The following is a 12,703-nucleotide window of genomic DNA, read 5'->3' as shown; positions in this document are numbered from 1 at the left end:
TCACAGCGAGTGACTATCCATAATGTAGGGGGGTAAGAAGGCGACTTCCACAGAGATAAGAGGTGACAGCTGAGATTGGAAGGTGAGGTCACTGAATAGAGGCACAAGCTCTGCTTACTGACACTTCTATTTAGTGGATTTATCACATTTGTTTCTATTATATTTAGTAAGTGTCACAGGAAAGTTACTACATAAATGACCGAGGTCACAATCCTACATCCCCGGGACACACAAAGGGGAGTTTATGGGAAGGAAACAGTCAGCAGCGTCCATGACACATTGTACAACAGCTGACACATAACCTCGTGGCTGCAGGAATAGAATCCCTTAGCAGGTGACAAGGCTCGGCAGTCGCCCGGGAATTCCTTGGCTGACCCCGATATCTGCGTCGGGTGCGAGAAATCCTTTTTCCTACTTTCACTTTCATTGCTAAGTTTTGTTATTGAGAGTTATGGACAGAGACAGAATAAGAAGGTCTAAGATAAGGAACAGCTAAATTATTGGGCCCCAAATACCCCGGGGCCCCCCATCACCTCTGCAGATAAGGCCGTGACCTGCACATTTATGTCTCATCTCACACCTGAATGTTACACGGAAAACCCCAATAAGTGAGCAGCGCTATAATGTCACCTGGATACAACCCTATAGGAGCGGGACACTATAGAGAATGACAATCTGCAAACATCACCGGGTGATAGAGTAACAGACAGGACCAGTCACCCAGCTGTACCGGGAGGCTCCGGGTTCTATGGGGTGACTGTATGGGGTCCAGCGTGACTATATGGGGTCTGAATATATTTACCAGTAATGGCCTCGCCTGTGTTTGCCACGAATACAACTCACAATATACAAAATTCTCTGCTGAAGAACATTCCCAGGTCCGAGTCTTCTGCCCTACAATGACTAAAGGTAGTGCCATAGAGTGCTGCTGAGATATACTGTATACTGTGTATAATACTTATAGTACACACATAAACCCTCCATAGGGTGACATGGACCACACTCTCTGTTCTATAGCAACCACCTGACAATGAAGCGCTGACAACAAGAACAGTCCGAAGACTTTAACCATTTCCACAGCACCTTCAACATTTAAGGAACATTACGGAGAAACTTCCTGCACCGCGCTATAAGCGGACACCAACCGTGATAGTGCCCAAGAGCAGAGCCCGAGCCAGCAAGAAAAACTGCTCATCATCCTGTATACTGTCCTATGTGCTGCTCATTACTGCTGTATACTGTCCTGTGTGCTGCTCATTACTGCTGTATACTGTCCTATGTGCTGCTCATTACTGCTGTATACTGTCCTATGTGCTGCTCATTACTGCTGTATACTGTCCTATGTGCTGCTCATTACTGCTGTATACTGTCCTGTGTGCTGCTCATTACTGCTGTATACTGTCCTGTGTGCTGCTCATTACTGCTGTATACTGTCCTATGTGCTGCTCATTACTGCTGTATACTGTCCTATGTGCTGCTCATTACTGCTGTATACTGTCCTATGTGCTGCTCATTACTGCTGTATACTGTCCTGTGTGCTGCTCATTACTGCTGTATACTGTCCTGTGTGCTGCTCATTACTGCTGTATACTGTCCTATGTGCTGCTCATTACTGCTGTATACTGTCCTATGTGCTGCTCATTACTGCTGTATACTGTCCTATGTGCTGCTCATTACTGCTGTATACTGTCCTGTGTGCTGCTCATTACTGCTGTATACTGTCCTGTGTGCTGCTCATTACTGCTGTATACTGTCCTGTGTGCTGCTCACTACTGCTGTATACTGTCCTGTGTGCTGCTCATTACTGCTGTATACTGTCCTGTGTGCTGCTCATTACTGCTGTATACTGTCCTGTGTGCTGCTCATTACTGCTGTATATTGTCCTGTGTGCTGCTCCCTACTGCTGTATACTGTCCTGTGTGCTGCTCATTACTGCTGTATACTGTCCTGTGTGCTGCTCATTACTGCTGTATACTGTCCAGTGTGCTGCTCATTACTGCTGTATACTGTCCTATGTGCTGCTCATTACTGCTGTATATTGTCCTGTGTGCTGCTCATTACTGCTGTATACTGTCCAGTGTGCTGCTCATTACTGCTGTATACTGTCCTATGTGCTGCTCATTACTGCTGTATATTGTCCTGTGTGCTGCTCATTACTGCTGTATATTGTCCTGTGTGCTGCTCATTACTGCTGTATACTGTCCTGTGTGCTGCTCATTACTGCTGTATATTGTCCTGTGTGCTGCTCAGTACTGCTGTATAATGTCCTGTGTGCTGCTCATTACTGCTGTATAATGTCCTGTGTGCTGCTCATTACTGCTGTATAATGTCCTGTGTGCTGCTCATTACTGCTGTATACTGTCCTATGTGCTGCTCATTACTGCTGTATATTGTCCTGTGTGCTGCTCATTACTGCTGTATACTGTCCAGTGTGCTGCTCATTACTGCTGTATATTGTCCTGTGTGCTGCTCATTACTGCTGTATATTGTCCTGTGTGCTGCTCATTACTGCTGTATACTGTCCTGTGTGCTGCTCATTACTGCTGTATACTGTCCTATGTGCTGCTCATTACTGCTGTATATTGTCCTATGTGCTGCTCATTACTGCTGTATATTGTCCTGTGTGCTGCTCATTACTGCTGTATACTGTCCTGTGTGCTGCTCATTACTGCTGTATAATGTCCTGTGTGCTGCTCAGTACTGCTGTATAATGTTCTGTGTGCTGCTCATTACTGCTGTATACTGTCCTGTGTGCTGCTCAGTACTGCTGTATAATGTCCTGTGTGCTGCTCATTACTGCTGTATACTGTCCTATGTGCTGCTCATTACTGCTGTATATTGTCCTGTGTGCTGCTCATTACTGCTGTATATTGTCCTGTGTGCTGCTCATTACTGCTGTATACTGTCCAGTGTGCTGCTCATTACTGCTGTATATTGTCCTGTGTGCTGCTCATTACTGCTGTATATTGTCCTGTGTGCTGCTCATTACTGCTGTATACTGTCCTGTGTGCTGCTCATTACTGCTGTATACTGTCCTATGTGCTGCTCATTACTGCTGTATATTGTCCTGTGTGCTGCTCATTACTGCTGTATATTGTCCTGTGTGCTGCTCATTACTGCTGTATATTGTCCTGTGTGCTGCTCATTACTGCTGTATATTGTCCTGTGTGCTGCTCATTACTGCTGTATACTGTCCTGTGTGCTGCTCATTACTGCTGTATATTGTCCTGTGTGCTGCTCATTACTGCTGTATAATGTCCTGAGTGCTGCTCATTACTGCTGTATACTGTCCTGTGTGTGCTTTATTACTGCTGTATAATTAACTATCAGATCAGTGACAGATGACAATAAGAGATGGAGCTGGCAGAAAACTAGCGAATTACTGTAAATGATGCAGAGGTCAGAATTAGACGTATTACTCACATACAGCCAGACATCACCTGATAGAGGTCACAGAGGTCAAGTCTCTTCAATGGATTCACTTTCACTTATCACCGTATAAATAATCTCTAGATGTGAAATCACAAGATCCCGGACACAGAGCAGAGAAGAGCTGACAGGTAAAGACCAATTTTACTGCATTCTGTCATTGGTTTGTAGTATGGGAATATCAGGAAACCACAGTACCAGCAGAATAGTGAGCGCAGCTCTGGGGTATAATACAGGATAAGTAATGTAATGTATGTACACAGTGACTGCACCAGCAGAATAGTGAGCGCAGCTCTGGAGTATAATACAGGATAAGTAATGTAATGTATGTACACAGTGACTGCACCAGCAGAATAGTGAGCGCAGCTCTGGGGTATAATACAGGATAGGTAATGTAATGTATGTACACAGTGACTGCACCAGCAGAATAGTGAGTGCAGCTCTGGAGTATAATACAGGATAAGTAATGTAATGTATGTACACAGTGACTGTACCAGCAGAATAGTGAGCGCAGCTCTGGAGTATAATACAGGATAAGTAATGTAATGTATGTACACAGTGACTGCACCAGCAGAATAGTGAGCGCAGCTCTGGAGTATAATACAGGATAAGTAATGTAATGTATGTACACAGTGACTGTACCAGCAGAATAGTGAGCGCAGCTCTGGAGTATAATACAGGATAAGTAATGTAATGTATGTACATAGTGACTGCACCAGCAGAATAGTGAGCGCAGCTCTGGAGTATAATACCGGATAAGTAATGTAATGTATGTATACAGTGACTGCACCAGCAGAATAGTGAGTGCAGCTCTGGAGTATAATACAGGATAAGTAATGTAATGTATGTACACAGTGACTGCACCAGCAGAATAGTGAGCGCAGCTCTGGAGTATAATACAGGATAAGTAATGTAATGTATGTACATAGTGACTGCACCAGCAGAATAGTGAGCGCAGCTCTGGGGTATAATACCGGATAAGTAATGTAATGTATGTACACAGTGACTGTACCAGCAGAATAGTGAGCGCAGCTCTGGAGTATAATACAGGATAAGTAATGTAATGTATGTACACAGTGACTGTACCAGCAGAATAGTGAGCGCAGCTCTGGAGTATAATACAGGATAAGTAATGTAATGTATGTACACAGTGACTGCACCAGCAGAATAGTGAGCGCAGCTCTGGAGTATAATACAGGATAAGTAATGTAATGTATGTACACAGTGACTGCACCAGCAGAATAGTGAGCGCAGCTCTGGAGTATAATACAGGATAAGTAATGTAATGTATGTACACAGTGACTGTACCAGCAGAATAGTGAGCGCAGCTCTGGAGTATAATACAGGATAAGTAATGTAATGTATGTACATAGTGACTGCACCAGCAGAATAGTGAGCGCAGCTCTGGAGTATAATACCGGATAAGTAATGTAATGTATGTATACAGTGACTGCACCAGCAGAATAGTGAGTGCAGCTCTGGAGTATAATACAGGATAAGTAATGTAATGTATGTACACAGTGACTGCACCAGCAGAATAGTGAGCGCAGCTCTGGAGTATAATACAGGATAAGTAATGTAATGTATGTACATAGTGACTGCACCAGCAGAATAGTGAGCGCAGCTCTGGGGTATAATACAGGATAAGTAATGTAATGTATGTACACAGTGACTGTACCAGCAGAATAGTGAGCGCAGCTCTGGAGTATAATACAGGATAAGTAATGTAATGTATGTACACAGTGACTGCACCAGCAGAATAGTGAGCGCAGCTCTAGAGTATAATACAGGATAAGTAATGTAATGTATGTACACAGTGACTGTACCAGCAGAATAGTGAGCGCAGCTCTGGAGTATAATACAGGATAAGTAATGTAATGTATGTACACAGTGACTGTACCAGCAGAATAGTGAGCGCAGCTCTGGAGTATAATACAGGATAAGTAATGTAATGTATGTACACAGTGACTGCACCAGCAGAATAGTGAGCGCAGCTCTAGAGTATAATACAGGATAAGTAATGTAATGTATGTACACAGTGACTGCACCAGCAGAATAGTGAGCGCAGCTCTGGAGTATAATACAGGATAAGTAATGTAATGTATGTACACAGTGACTACACCAGCAGAATAGTGAGCGCAGCTCTGGAGTATAATACAGGATAAGTAATATATTGTATGTACACAGTGACTGCACCAGCAGAATAGTGAGCGCAGCTCTGGGGTATAATACCGGATAAGTAATGTAATGTATGTACACAGTGACTGTACCAGCAGAATAGTGAGCGCAGCTCTGGAGTATAATACAGGATAAGTAATGTAATGTATGTACACAGTGACTGTACCAGCAGAATAGTGAGCGCAGCTCTGGAGTATAATACAGGGTAAGTAATGTAATGTATGTACACAGTGACTGTACCAGCAGAATAGTGAGCGCAGCTCTGGAGTATAATACAGGATAAGTAATGTAATGTATGTACACAGTGACTGTACCAGCAGAATAGTGAGCGCAGCTCTGGAGGATAATACAGGATAAGTAATGTAATGTATGTACACAGTGACTGCACCAGCAGAATAGTGAGCGCAGCTCTGGAGTATAATACAGGATAAGTAATGTAATGTATGTACACAGTGACTGTACCAGCAGAATAGTGAGCGCAGCTCTGGAATATAATACAGGATAAGTAATGTAATTTATGTACACAGTGACTACACCAGCAGAATAGTGAGCGCTGCTCTGGAGTATAATACAGGATAAGTAATGTAATGTATGTACACAGTGACTGTACCAGCAGAATAGTGAGCGCAGCTCTGGAATATAATACAGGATAAGTAATGTAATGTATGTACACAGTGACTACACCAGCAGAATAGTGAGCGCTGCTCTGGAGTATAATACAGGATAAGTAATGTAATGTATGTACACAGTGACTGTACCAGCAGAATAGTGAGCGCAGCTCTGGAGTATAATACAGGATAAGTAATGTAGTGTATGTACACAGTGACTGCACCAGCAGAATAGTGAGCGCAGCTCTGGAGTATAATACAGGATAAGTAATGTAATGTATGTACACAGTGACTGCACCAGCAGAATAGTGAGCGCAGCTCTGGAGTATAATACAGGATAAGTAATGTAATGTATGTACACAGTGACTGTACCAGCAGAATAGTGAGCGCAGCTCTGGAGTATAATACAGGATAAGTAATGTAATGTATGTACACAGTGACTGTACCAGCAGAATAGTGAGCGCAGCTCTGGAGTATAATACAGGATAAGTAATGTAATGTATGTACACAGTGGCTGCACCAGCAGAATAGTGAGCGCAGCTCTGGAGTATAATACAGGATAAGTAATGTAATGTATGTACACAGTGACTACACCAGCAGAATAGTGAGCGCAGCTCTGGAGGATAATACAGGATAAGTAATGTAATGTATGTACACAGTGACTGCACCAGCAGAATAGTGAGCGCTGCTCTGGAGTATAATACAGGATAAGTAATGTAATGTATGTACACAGTGACTGCACCAGCAGAATAGTGAGCGCAGCTCTGGAGTATAATACAGGATAAGTAATGTAATGTATGTACACAGTGACTGCACCAGCAGAATAGTGAGCGCAGCTCTGGAGTATAATACAGGATAAGTAATGTAATGTATGTACACAGTGACTGCACCAGCAGAATAGTGAGCGCAGCTCTGGAGTATAATACAGGATAAGTAATGTAATGTATGTACACAGTGACTGCACCAGCAGAATAGTGAGCGCTGCTCTGGAGTATAGTACAGGATAAGTAATGTAATGTATGTACACAGTGACTGCACCAGCAGAATAGTGAGCGCAGCTCTGGAGTATAATACAGGATAAGTAATGTAATGTATGTACACAGTGACTACACCAGCAGAATAGTGAGCGCAGCTCTGGAGTATAATACAGGATAAGTAATGTAATGTATGTACACAGTGACTGTACCAGCAGAATAGTGAGCGCTGCTCTGGAGTATAATACAGGATAAGTAATGTAATGTATGTACACAGTGACTGCACCAGCAGAATAGTGAGCGCAGCTCTGGAGTATAATACAGGATAAGTAATGTAATGTATGTACACAGTGACTGCACCAGCAGAATAGTGAGAGCAGCTCTGGAGTATAATACAGGATAAGTAATGTAATGTATGTACACAGTGACTGCACCAGCAGAATAGTGAGCGCAGCTCTGGAGTATAATACAGGATAAGTAATGTAATGTATGTACACAGTGACTGTACCAGCAGAATAGTGAGCGCAGCTCTGGAGTATAATACAGGATAAGTAATGTAATGTATGTACACAGTGACTGCACCAGCAGAATAGTGAGCGCAGCTCTGGAGTATAATACAGGATAAGTAATGTAATGTATGTACACAGTGACTGTACCAGCAGAATAGTGAGCGCAGCTCTGGAGGATAATACAGGATAAGTAATGTAATGTATGTACACAGTGACTGCACCAGCAGAATAGTGAGCGGAGCTCTGGAGTATAATACAGGATAAGTAATGTAATGTATGTACACAGTGACTGTACCAGCAGAATAGTGAGCGCAGCTCTGGAGTATAATACAGGATAAGTAATGTAATGTATGTACACAGTGACTGTACCAGCAGAATAGTGAGCGCAGCTCTGGAGTATAATACAGGATAAGTAATGTAATGTATGTACACAGTGACTACACCAGCAGAATAGTGAGCGCTGCTCTGGAGTATAATACAGGATAAGTAATGTAATGTATGTACACAGTGACTGTACCAGCAGAATAGTGAGCGCAGCTCCGGGGTATAATACAGGATAAGTAATGTATGTACACAGTGACTGCACCAGCAGAATAGTGAGCGCAGCTCTGGAGTATAATACAGGATAAGTAATGTAATGTATGTACACAGTGACTGCACCAGTAGAATAGTGAGCGCAGCTCTGGAGTATAATACAGGATAAGTAATGTAATGTATGTACACAGTGACTGTACCAGCAGAATAGTGAGCGCAGCTCTGGAGTATAATACAGGATAAGTAATGTAATGTATGTACACAGTGACTGCACCAGCAGAATAGTGAGCGCTGCTCTGGGGTATAATACAGGATAAGTGATGTAATGTATGTACACAGTGACTGCACCAGCAGAATAGTGAGCGCAGCTCTGGAGTATAATACAGGATAAGTAATGTAATGTATGTACACAGTGACTGTACCAGCAGAATAGTGAGCGCAGCTCCGGGGTATAATACAGGATAAGTAATGTATGTACACAGTGACTGCACCAGCAGAATAGTGAGCGCAGCTCTGGAGTATAATACAGGATAAGTAATGTAATGTATGTACACAGTGACTGCACCAGTAGAATAGTGAGCGCAGCTCTGGAGTATAATACAGGATAAGTAATGTAATGTATGTACACAGTGACTGTACCAGCAGAATAGTGAGCGCAGCTCTGGAGTATAATACAGGATAAGTAATGTAATGTATGTACACAGTGACTGCACCAGCAGAATAGTGAGCGCTGCTCTGGGGTATAATACAGGATAAGTGATGTAATGTATGTACACAGTGACTGCACCAGCAGAATAGTGAGCGCAGCTCTGGAGTATAATACAGGATAAGTAATGTAATGTATGTACACAGTGACTGTACCAGCAGAATAGTGAGCGCAGCTCTGGAGTATAATACAGGATAAGTAATGTAATGTATGTACACAGTGACTGCACCAGCAGAATAGTGAGCGCAGCTCTGGAGTATAATACAGGATAAGTAATGTAATGTATGTACACAGTGACTGTACCAGCAGAATAGTGAGCGCAGCTCTGGAGTATAATACAGGATAAGTAATGTAATGTATGTACACAGTGACTGTACCAGCAGAATAGTGAGCGCAGCTCTGGAGTATAATACAGGATAGTGCACACAGCTCAAAAACTGGTATAGGGCCTGTGACCAGCTGAGATGTCGTGTGGCATGAACTGGGGCTGCAGTGTTTTTTAGTTGGTTGCTCCTTATTGTGTTATTGCAGTAGGTTGCGTCTCTGCATGTTGGGGTCATATACTGTGTGGAAATTATATACTGGGGTGATATTATGTGTTGGGGCCTCTAAAGACACATCATTATCTTATCTATCTGGGGGTACAAATAGGACGCTGTAACCTATGGGGGGAGAGAATTAGGACACTATTATCTATATATACTAACAATATGTTCTCATCAGCCTTATAGTTGCCGTCACTGGGCTATAAATGTGACTACTAACCGGCAGAGCTTCTTATATGACATCGGCCCTTTGTAGACGACCATAAGGCCAATGTGGCATTTGATGAAATGAGTTTGACACGCCTGCACTAGACTGTCCTACTGACCAGAGACGACCCTTGTTCAGACGGGGCCAGTCCTAGTTGGTCACATCTCCCTTTTACTTCCCAGGAAAAATTGTGCAGAAACCGTATTGTTAACAAACCAGGGGGCGAGAAGTTGGCTCGAGGATATTGAAGGGGGGGGAGGGGGGTAAACAAGCATCGGGCCCCTCTGTCTAATACGGCCCCAATTACTTATCAGAGCACGGAGCAAGTTATATAGACCAAAATATAACAGCAATGACCATATACAATAATACAGTCCTATGAAAAAGTTTGGGCACCCCTATTAATCTTAATCATTTTTAGTTCTAAATATTTTGGTGTTTGCAACAGCCATTTCAGTTTGATATATCTAATAACTGATGGACACAGTAATATTTCAGGATTGAAATGAGGTTTATTGTACTAACAGAAAATGTGCAATATGCATTAAACCAAAATTTGACCGGTGCAAAAGTATGGGCACCTCAACAGAAAAGTGACATTAATATTTAGTACATCCTCCTTTTGCAGAGATAACAGCCTCTAGTCGCTTCCTGTAGCCTTTAATCAGTTCCTGGATCCTGGATGAAGGTATTTTGGACCATTTCTTTCTACAAAACAATTCAAGTTCAGTTAAGTTTGATGGTCGCCGAGCATGGACAGCCCGCTCTCAAATGATCTGAAAACAAAGATTGTTCAACATAGTTGTTCAGGGGAAGGATACAAAAAGCTGTCTCAGAGATTTAACCTGTCAGTTTCCACTGTGAGGAACATAGTAAGGAAATGGAAGACCACAGGGACAGTTCTTGTTAAGCCCAGAAGTGGCAGGCCAAGAAAAATATCAGAAAGGCAGAGAAGAAGAATGGTGAGAAGAGTCAAGGACAATCCACAGACACCTCCAAAGAGCTGCAGCATCATCTTGCTGCAGATGGTGTCACTGTGCATCGGTCAACTATACAGCGCATTTTGCACAAATAGAAGCTGTATGGGAGAGTGATGAGAAAGAAGCCGTTTCTGCACGTACGCCACAAATAGAGTTGCCTGAGGTATGAAAAAGCACATTTGGACAAGGCAGCTTCATTTTGGAAACAAAAATTGAGTTGTTTGGTTATAAAAAAAGGCGTTATGCATGGCGTCCAAAAAGAAACAGCATTCCAAGAAAAACACATGCTACCCACTGTAAGATTTGGTGGAGGTTCCATCATGCTTTGGGGCTGTGTGGCCAATGCCGGCACCGGGAATCTTGTTAAAGTTGAGGGTCGCATGGATTCCACTCAGTATCAGCAGATTCTTGAGAATAATGTTCAAGAATCAGTGATGAAGTTGAAGTTACGCCGGGGATGGATATTTCAGCAAGACAATGATCCAAAACACCGCTCCAAATCCTCAGGCATTCATGCAGAGGAACAATTACAATGTTCTGGAATGGCCATCCCAGTCCCCAGACCTGAATATCATTGAACATCTGTGGGATGATTGGAAGCGGGCTGTCCATGCTCGGCGACCATCTAACTTAACTGAACTTGAATTGTTTGTCCAAAATACCTTTATCCAGGATCCAGGAACTGATTAAAGGCTACAGGAAGCGACTAGAGGCTGTTATCTTTGCAAAAGGAGGATCTACTAAATATTAATGTCACTTTTCTGTTGAGGTGCCCAGACTTTTGCACCGGTCAAATTTTGGTTTAATGCATATTGCACATTTTCTGTTAGTACAATAAACCTCATTTCAAACACCAAAATATTTAGAACTAAAAATGATTAAGATTAATAGGGGGGCCCAAACTTTTTCATAGGACTGTATATAATGATAGACACCTAGACAATGAGCCCCGACAATGTTCTGCACTCGGATATTCTGCCAGTTCTAACCATTGATCCAATTGTATTTCTTTAGTAACAAAGAAAGAAAGATGGCCTCACAAGACAACAACGCCCCCCAAATATTAGGAGAGATCTTTAAGGGAGTAACAAGCATCATTGACGCAGCGGCCCGGGCGGGTGCAAACTGTCCCCCCCCACGTGAGTACGAGACCACGAAAACTTACTAATCTAATGAAATCCCGACCCCACGACCTGTATATGAGGCGACAACACATCCCGTATACGGAAGAATCATTGATACATATTAACTATTTAATGCCCCAGTGATAACACCCTGTACAGTGACTATAATCCCGCTATTCTATGCCTGTACGGGGAGGGTAACGGTTATACCCCCAACCACTGGGACCACCTGATGAGAGGGCCAGTAGTTACCCCCGGGGGCCGATCTCCTGATCTCTGACTCTTACAGGACAGGTTACCACAGCCTCGTTGTCTCGGCCTTATTCTAGCCCCTTGGTATACGGATGTTGTGGCATTTGTTTGTATTGGAGCCGCCATAAGCAAATCCAGAGGAACGAGGCCGATAGAAGGATTATTAATGGGGATATCTTGTAGATGACACTTTGGACAAATTCAGGAATTTAGGCACAAATTCCTCCGTTCCTTCCCAGGGTCAGTCACATGCACACGTCCCGCCCGGGCTGAGCTCTAGACTATCATCGCTTGTTCTTTGTTTTAATGATTATTTTGTATAACTTTTTGCTTTTAGAACAACCCCCAAATACCTCAATGAATCCAAGACCCGGCTGTCAGGTGGTATCTCCTCCATGCTATTCTCCTCAAGGAAACCAGCCACGCAAGTGAGGGCTCAGATGACTCCTAAGCGGCCCTGACATCGGCCGCCCGTCCTGAAGACGCTGGAGGATCTCCGCACCCAGACACGGCTGGAGACTTGCCTTGCCGAGCGATGTCGGTCTTCTTCAGTCTGACCTATTGTACTTAGGACACTGGATAGTGAACATCGAACAATCTGCAGAAGTATCCAAAGATATGCAAAAAATAAGAAATGTGCAAATAATAAAAGTTAT

At 43.1% G+C, this 12,703-nt stretch overlaps 1 long non-coding RNA gene across 1 annotated transcript; it reads left to right on the top strand.

The window, feature by feature from the left end:
- The first annotated feature begins 12 nt into the window (after window positions 1–12).
- LOC142209060 (uncharacterized) lies at window positions 13–12,703 on the top strand. The gene is made up of 4 exons (XR_012716929.1): window positions 13–82; window positions 3,514–3,560; window positions 11,686–11,810; window positions 12,385–12,703. It is a non-coding gene; the product is annotated as an uncharacterized LOC142209060 (long non-coding RNA).

The sequence above is a fragment of the Leptodactylus fuscus genome, chromosome 6 (assembly GCF_031893055.1).
Source record: "Leptodactylus fuscus isolate aLepFus1 chromosome 6, aLepFus1.hap2, whole genome shotgun sequence".
NCBI lineage: Eukaryota > Metazoa > Chordata > Amphibia > Anura > Leptodactylidae > Leptodactylus > Leptodactylus fuscus.
The sequence above is the reverse complement of the archived record's forward strand: the minus strand, read 5'-3'. Positions and strand labels throughout refer to the sequence as shown.